Source organism: Scyliorhinus canicula, chromosome 5 (genome assembly GCF_902713615.1).
Source record: "Scyliorhinus canicula chromosome 5, sScyCan1.1, whole genome shotgun sequence".
Lineage (NCBI taxonomy): Eukaryota > Metazoa > Chordata > Chondrichthyes > Carcharhiniformes > Scyliorhinidae > Scyliorhinus > Scyliorhinus canicula.
The window spans coordinates 105,812,256-105,820,732 of record NC_052150.1 but is presented as its reverse complement, the minus strand read 5'-3'; the positions used below and the strand labels follow the sequence as shown (position 1 = coordinate 105,820,732).

The 8,477-nt window shown below is 48.7% G+C and overlaps 1 long non-coding RNA gene and 1 other non-coding gene across 3 annotated transcripts in view; one reads left to right on the top strand and one right to left on the bottom strand.

The window, feature by feature from the left end:
* Positions 1–954: 954 nt before the first annotated feature.
* On the bottom strand, positions 955–1,026 carry trnam-cau. The gene has a single exon. It is a non-coding gene; the product is annotated as a tRNA-Met (tRNA).
* A 1,484-nt stretch (positions 1,027–2,510) lies between these two features.
* The window catches only part of LOC119965628, an 8,768-nt gene continuing 2,801 nt past the window's right edge, over positions 2,511–8,477 (top strand). Inside the window, exon 1 of one of the 2 annotated variants that reach the window (XR_005460575.1) lies at positions 2,511–2,623. This is a non-coding gene — a long non-coding RNA (uncharacterized LOC119965628). Of the gene's footprint in view, positions 2,716–8,477 lie in introns of both variants that reach the window. The other variant, XR_005460574.1, reaches the window with a different exon arrangement.

Genomic DNA, 8,477 nt, shown 5'->3' with positions numbered 1-8,477 from the left:
GCAATTGCCTGGAATAATATATTCTGGGAACAATAAATTATTCAGAGAGTGAAGCACACCATGTAAAGGCAGGATAAGTCACCAGTTGGGTCCATTGTTTGATTTAGCAGTCCAGGCTCTGTGAGTGCTGCTATCATTTGTTATTGGAAGCTGTGTATTCAGGGGATACCTTTGATCTTTTCAGGCTTCAATGAGCCTGCAGAAATTACTGTTAGTGCCATATCACCGTAGCATAGTGGTTAGCACTGTTGCTTCACAGCACCAGGGTCCTGGGTTCGATTCCTGGCTTGGGTCACTGTCTGTGCGGAGTCTGTACGTTCTCCCCGTGTCTGCGTGGGTTTCCTCCGGTTTCTCCAGCTTCCTTCCACAAGTCCGGAAAGACGTGCTTGTTAGGTGAATTGGACATTCTGAATTCTGCCTCTGTCTACCTGAACAGGCACCGGAGTGTGGACACTAGGGGATTATCACAGTAACTTCATTGCAATGTTAATGTAAGCCTACTTGTGACAATAATAAAGCTTATTATTATGATGTAAATGTTCCTTGCTACTTATCAGCCAAAGCTGGGATGTTGTCCAGTCTTGCTGCATATCTTGCATCATAGAATTTACAGTGCAGAAGGAGGCCATTCAGCCCATCGAGTCTGCCCCGGCTCTTGGAAAGAGTACCCTACCCAAGGTTAACACCTTCACCCTATCCCCATAACCCAGTAACCCCACCCAACACTAAGGGCAATTTTGGACACTAAGGGCAATTTAGCATGGCCAGTCCACCTAACCTGCACATCTTTGGACCGTGGGAGGAAACTGGAGCACCCGGAGGAAACCCACGCACACACGGGGAGGATGTGCAGACTCCGCACAGACAGTGACCCAAGCCGGAATCGAACCTGGGACCTTGGAGCTGTGAAGCGATTGTGCTACCCACAATGCTACCGTGCTGCCCTTATATAAATAGCAGAGGATGGTTTCGATCCATCGATCTCTGGGTTATGGGCCCAGCACGCTTCCGCTGCGCCACTCTGCTCCTTAGGCCCACTATGTTAAAGATGAAATGAAATGAAAATCGCTCATTGTCACGAGTAGGCTTCAAATGAAGTTACTGTGAAAAGCCCCTAGTCGCCACATTCCGGCGCCTGTTCGGGGAGGCTGTTACGGGAATCGAACCGTGCTACTGGCCTGCTTGGTCTGCTTTCAAAGCCAGTGATTTAGCCCTGTGGGCATGGACTGCTCCATTATCTGAGGAAAAGGTTAGGTGGGGTTACAGTGATTGGATGGGGCGTGGGTCTAGGTAAGGTGCTCTTTCGCGAGGTTTGGTGAAGATTTGGTGGGCCAAATAGCCTCCTTCTGCACTGTAGTGATTCTATGATATCAAAGATGACATTATCTTGATTGCTGCCAACATGGCCCATTGATTCAGCATGGGGGGAGAATTTTAGCAAGCTCCCCTTTGAATGACATTTAAATTTATACCAAAGGCATTCCTGACATTGCATAGTGGGAGAGGCAGCTCACCAATGGAGGCTTGACAGCACTATCGCAAACTAGTTTTATTAGCTTAAAACTGATTTTTGCACTCTCATGATATTTTCTGCTCCTGCCCGCCATGTCGCAGGCCGTGAAGAAGAGCTGAATATTCCACCTTATGAAATTTATATAGGTCCAACAGAAAAGACTTTGTTTTTATAATTGAGATACGGGTCAACATAAAGAGTTCTGACAAAGTTCAAAGAATTAATTATTGTACCAATGAGACACTTAGAACACAGAGGAAGCTCACGATTCTCCTTAGAGTAATAAATAAATTAGGTTAGAAATAAATTAATCCTGATTATTATTTTTGGAAGTTTCACAAATACAAGGGCTGCAGTCAAGAATTGGAGGGCCTTTTTTGACAATCCCAAGATTGAAGATGGAGTTTGCTGTGAATGAAGCTAAGTAAGGCAAACACCAACCTTAAAAAACATGTTCAGGAGCATTTTACAGGATATTATTAGTGGTTATCTAAAAGAAGCTCAGTACCATCTGTTGAAAGCAATAGGTCATATCTCATAAACCTTCTGGAATGGTAGATAATAAAAACAATAAGGGCTATCTCATGGATTTAATATACTTGGAATTTTACCGAGCATTTGATATATATTTCTGCATTATCAGGTTTTAAAAACAATCACGATGCATGATAAATGGAAATTTACTATATTAAATGTATTTGTCAGTGAATAAAATGCGACCACATGAGGTGGCAGAGAACCATGCAGATTTAAAAAGTCCCTGTTTCTTTCTGGGGGCTGAACTTTTGTCATGAAGGTTGGAAACAGGAGCCAGGTTTTATTTCGGGTCAGGAAGCCTCCTCCAGTGGGACACTAATTAAATTTGAAATGTTCACAGGGGTGAACACTTAATTAATATGGGCTTCCAGTCCAATTAAAGCCAGTGAGAGCAGAAACAGAGGCAAGACAGATTAATCGGAGGACTGATTTAGACTCCCCAAAGCTGTCAATACTGAGACTTCTGGCTGTCCTGAGGGTGAAATCTGCTGATTGTGACAAAGCCTTCCTCCACAGCACTGGATAGAAGCAAGGTGGCAGAGGAGAACCAGAGAGACCTAGCACACAGAGCAGGTATGCCATGCCCCGCACTTCATTGATGCCAACCTGGATCTAATGCTGCGGCATGTCATGTGAGGGAGAGGTCCTCTTCCTGGAGAGTGGGGGTAGGATAAATTTAAGTTACACATTTAGCCTCCTTTTATTGCTGTTGTTAAAGGAAAAATAATGAGGTTGTGAAAGCGATAACAAGATCCTCCGTGGTGAGGGCAAGGCCTCTTGGTGGATATTTCCTTCATTGGCAGTAAGTGACTATATGCTACAAGCTGTGTCGTCCATCCATGTGTTACATATGGTCCCTTCCATGTCATGCCCGTCAACCTCGATTAGAGGAGATCATTAAAACATTCCTGAATCAAGATATCCCTCACATTCATGACATTCTCATGAGCCCTTTGTGCCTCAAGCCATGCCCAGCTGCCTCATTATACAGCAGAGGTAGCTCCTTGTTTCCCCCCTGCCTCCATTTCTGTCGACTGTCTCATCTCCTGCTCCTGCTTTTATACCTGAGGGACTGTGGGCGGGATTCTCTGATCCTGAGGCTGTGTTAACGCTGGCGTAAACGCCGTTGGGTTTCCCAGCGGCGTCAACATGGCCTCAGGATCAGCAATTCTGGCCTCTACAGGGGGCCAGCACGGCACTGGACTGACCCACACCACTCCAGCTGCTGATCCCGGCGTAAACTGGGCACTGTGGGGTCCGCGCATGTGCAGTGGCACTGGTGCAATGTGCGTATGCACAATGGTAACAGCGCCAACGCACGCATGCACAACATGGCATAGGGCTACAGGGGCCGGCGCGGAAGAAAGGAGGTGCCCAGCCTGAGAGACCGGCCCGCCGATCGGTGGGCCCCGATCACGGGCCAGACTACAACGGAGGCCCCTCCCGGGGTTGGACCCCCCTATCCCCCCCACAGGCTGCCCCCAGACTCTTCCACGCTGAGATCCCGCTGGCTAAGAGCAGGTTAGAACGGCACTGGCAGGACTCGGCTTTTTTTAAATGGCCACTCGGCCTATTGCGGGCCTAGAATCATTGGGGGGAGAGCAGCCCCTGGCCAGTGGTGCGTAACTGGTTAAGATGTTGCTGAGGTCGGCAGCTGATCCTTGGAAGGAGCCAGTGCAAAGAGGTTCCAGACCACTGTGACTTTGACAGCCACTGGCACAGCATGATGGCCAATTCTGTGAATTGCAAGGTCATTGGCAACAAGGTCACAGATGTCTGTGACCACCTGGCCGGACAGTCGCAGTCTCCCATGACATTGGGTCTTGGTCATCTGCAAGTTACTCTGTCCTAATTGGTTGATCCAGTGTTGAGGTTTTTGCCTCTTTTGCCTTTCTATCCCTCTTTTCTCTCTGGTATCTTCCTGCTGCTTGAGATCCCTCTCCTGCAGAGCATTTTGCCCTTCATCGCTACTGGCCCCATTGCCAACTGCAACTTTCCTTTTGGTCAGGTAACTGGCCAATTATCCTTGGCAGCATTGCCACCTTCTCTTCTTCCCAGTGATGTTGGAATGAATAGGAGGGGGGCTATGACCCCATTTAATGCTTGAGCACTGTGTGCTCACTCTCCCTGCCACCCATGCAGCACCTTGAGGACACCTCGTTCTGGAATTCTGACTCCCCTCCTGCTCTGGGTAAACAGTGGATTCTCACTCTCTACCCTTCAATTAATCTGCAACAGATACCTCATGAAACCCATGCTTTCCCGACTTGAAAATCCCACGCGCCCTCTGTAACAAGTTCTTCATGAGCTTTTAAAATATTTCAGAGCGGGGAGTAGGATTTCTCTCCCATTCTGTTTAACATTGCTGATGTCAGTGACACATCGGCTGGATCCAGTGTTTTTCTGCTCCACTTTCCACCCCCTCCCCCCCCCTCACCTTCTATTCTCACCTTCGGAGTAGTGTGCTGACTTTGTCAAGTCCCCAGTGATGGCAAGCAGGACGTGGTGAGTGATCAATGTCAGTGGAGGGAAGCCTGGGATCCTAGCTTTCCTTCTGAAGCCAAGGAAAACATTCCTGCTCCTTCTGTCCCCCAAGCAAAACTTTTAAAAAAGGATATGTGTTATTCGCCTTCTATCCCTCTCCGGTACTACTGGGTGTCCATACCTGGTGCTCCTACCACAACCGGCACAGGTCAGCGAACATAATCATTCAGCATTAAATATAATTAGACTCTCAATGGCATCATCAGATTTTGCCATTTGCATTTCAATGAGACCTTCACCTGTCTGGTACAAGGCCTTCACTAGCTGGGCTGACTGCATGTGCCTGTTAAAATGGTATGCAGTGGGAGGCCAGCAAGAATTAAGGGAGTAGTTCATTGCAAGGATTTTATCCCATACAAACCCTCTTCTTGTGGACCAGGGACCAGGAGGAGTGTGGTTAAAATCAGGGGCGGAATTCTCCGCCCCCCCCCCCCCCCCCCCCCCCCGCCCCCGCCGTGGCCCGAATTCTCCGTCACCCGGGAGTCGGTGGGGGCGGGAACCACGCCGCGCCAATCGGCGGGCCCCCCGCGGCGATTCTCCGGCCCGCGATGGGCCGAAGTCCCGCCGCTGACAACCCTTTATCGCCGGCGGGAATCAAGCATGTCTGGTGCCAGAGGGATTGGCGGCGCGGGCGGGCGCCGGGGTCCTGGGGGGGGTGACGCGGGGCGATCTGGCCCCGGGGGGGTGCCCCCACGGTGGCCTGGCCCGCAATCGGGGCCCACCGATCGGCTGGCCGGCCTGTGCCGTGGGGGCACTCTTTTTCTTCTGCCTCCGCCACGGTCTCCACCATGGCGGAGGCGGAAGAGACCCCCGACCCCGCGCATGCGCCAGGATGATGTCAGCAGCCGCTGACGCACCGGGGCATGCGTGGACATCCGCCTAGTCCCTAAAGGTGTGGAGAATTCCGCACCTTTGGGGAGGCCCACGCCGGAGTAGTTTCTCGCCACTCCACTACATCGGGACCCCCCGCCCTGCTGGGTAGGGGAGAACCCGGCCCAGATGTCTCCTCAAATCATTCATAATTGCTCCGTATATATCCCTTTCATTGGCGTTTCAGTAATGAAGAAAATTAATATCTATCACAAGACTAAATTTATCCTGAAATGCCATTGATCATAATTCCCCATTTATTTAGTTCTGTCATTTTGATCTTTTCCTCCCAGCCGTTGCTAATGTAGGTTTCAGAGACATTTCCAACATTCCTAGAATCCCTACAGTGCAAAAAGGAGGCCATTCAGCCCATTGAGCGCACTGATACTCTGAAAGAGCACCCGACCCAGTATCACTTACCCATCCACTCCACCCTATCCCCATAACCTAACCTGCTCATCAACGGGAATTTAACATGGCCAATCCAACTAACCTGCGCATCTTTGGACTGTGAAAGGGAACCAGAGCACCCTGAGGAAACCCACGCAGATATGGGAAAAACGTGCAAACTGCACACAGACAGTCACCCAAGGCCTGAATTGAACCCATGTCCCTGGTGCTGTGAGGCAGCAGTGCCAACCGATGTGCCACCATAACCCTTGAGGCGACTTGCAAATGCTTCACCGTCCCAACTTCCAGTTGTATCATTTGGACGATTCAACAAAGGACATCCTTGTCCAACTATTTCATTCCAGTTTAAGGTACTTTCCTCCAATTAATTTATCAAAGTTCAAAATTTATATTGGCCAACAATTTAATTAAATACTTGACTTATCCTAAATAATATTTGAATCCTTGCTCAATAGAAAGAACTAGCTTTCATTTTGTTCACAGCTGAACCAGTAAATGCGGAATAGAAAAGTTGTCTGCCCTTTATCTTAAACTCTTTTGATAATTTATGAAGGTAAGAACAGTTCCCAAAATCCAATGTTCAATTGATTATTAATTTACAAAAATAAGTAACAAACACTTTATAACTTTAATTAATTGCAAAGGGGAGAGAATTGATGATACAAGTAAGATGTTAATGTTTGAGCAATATTTTAAAGGCTCATAGATACATTCAAAAGTTAAGTGATAAACAACACAATAAGGTCAGTGAGGCCATTTAACAGCCTGCTTCAGGGCTATTTTATTCCCTCTTCATTGAACGTTTTACTGTTATTTTTAGAAGTGATATTGATTAAGTGTCATCTCGAAACTGCTGTGAGCAATTTAAGTGTTTAGCACGGCACAGGAATCATGCATATGCCTGGACTTCCATTTACATTGTGAAAAATGAAGATTTATTTATTTATATTCCAAAATATTTCCTGTACAAAAGACATACAATTTTTTTTCACAGGAAAAGAACATGACTAAGACTTTCAAGGGAATAGCACAAATTTTAGGCCTAGCACACAGAACTTTACACATTGTTAGAAAACAGTTTAAATAATTTTGATTGTCTATATGATGCCTTGTTCTTTATTTTCATTTTCACAGTTAATCCACACTTTGTAAATATAGGGTGCGATCTACTGGCTTCATCACACCCGACTCAGTGATGTGACGAGGCCATTAAATCTCACGCGAGACCTCTCGTGTTGCGATGCTCGTCATGCCTCGCAAGGTATAATGAGGTCTTGTGAGGTGTCGCGATCTGGATCCCGTCCTCAATGGGTGGGATCTAGATATGCGTACTCAAGTGAGTTGTTAGTCCCGCTTGACTACATCTACGCCAGAGTTATTCAAGGCGTGGGCTCGAATGGCCTTGCCTCAGGTACCCTGCCATGATGCCGTTTAGCACTGGTTTCCACAAACATGAACCAGGCAGAACAGAACTTGTGTGGGGGGGGGGGGGGGGGGGGGGGGGGGGGGGGGGGGGGGGGGGGGCTTGCAGGTGATCAGCAGAGTAGTACCATGCAATTCCAGGCACTTTGGCAGTACCACCCTGGCACAGTACCCAGGCAGCACTGCTAAGCTTTCATGGCACTGGTAGGGTGTTAGGCTGGCAGTACCAAGTGTCTGTGTGCCAGATTGCCTGTGCCAGCGATCGATCCAGGGGCCGTCCATTCCTTATGAGTTGGGTTGCTGGGGGGGCAGTGGCAGGGGGGGGGGGGGGGGGGGCTTGAGGGTCCTTAATTGGAAGGTTGGGGTGTTGGGGGTAGTGCGGAGGCCGTGGTGGGGTTCAAGTGATCAGAGCACCATTTACCGAGATCTTCCTGCATTGGCGGGCTGTGTTAGTCAGTGTAGGAAATCAGCCTCAGCAGGGCATTCCTTGTCAAGGCCCAAAAAAGAAGCAGAGTCCCATTTAATAGTCAGGTCGTTCTCTGCGCTACAAGTACCGGAAAACACCCTGCTAAATGTGCCCAAAACAAGACTCGGTTTTTTTTCCCCCATTAACTTGTGCCCATAGTCTAATCATCTTTTCCATTATCATCTTACCCTTAGCTGAGGTGTGGATAATAGAAAAGGTGGAGTGTACCTACCATTTATAAATATTTTCAACTTTAATAATTAAACAGAATTTTAATAGCAAAATAGGCCTACCAAGTGATATTTTATACAACCTGAGATAGGGGGCGAAATTCTCCGACCCCACGCAGGGTCGGAGAATCGGCCGGCGGCGGCGTTATTGCCGGTCCCGCCGGGTTTTTAATTCTCCGAGCGGCCAAAAACCGGCGTTGTGCAAATCCCGCCGGCAGCCTCTGAAAACAGCTGGCGCTGGCGGGATGTCATTGATTTTTAACTGACAGACATTCTCCGTGCCGGATGGGCCGAATTCCCGCCGACGTGGCCACGGGTCACGTCGGCGTAAAACAGAGTAGCTTTAAAACGGCATCAACCATTGATGATGGTTGACGCCGTTCAGTGACCTAGGGCGAGTGCGGGGGTAGCGGCGTTTGGGGGGGGGGGTTGCGGCGTTTGGGGGGGGGTTGCGGCGTTTGGGGGGGGGTTGCGGTGTTTGGGG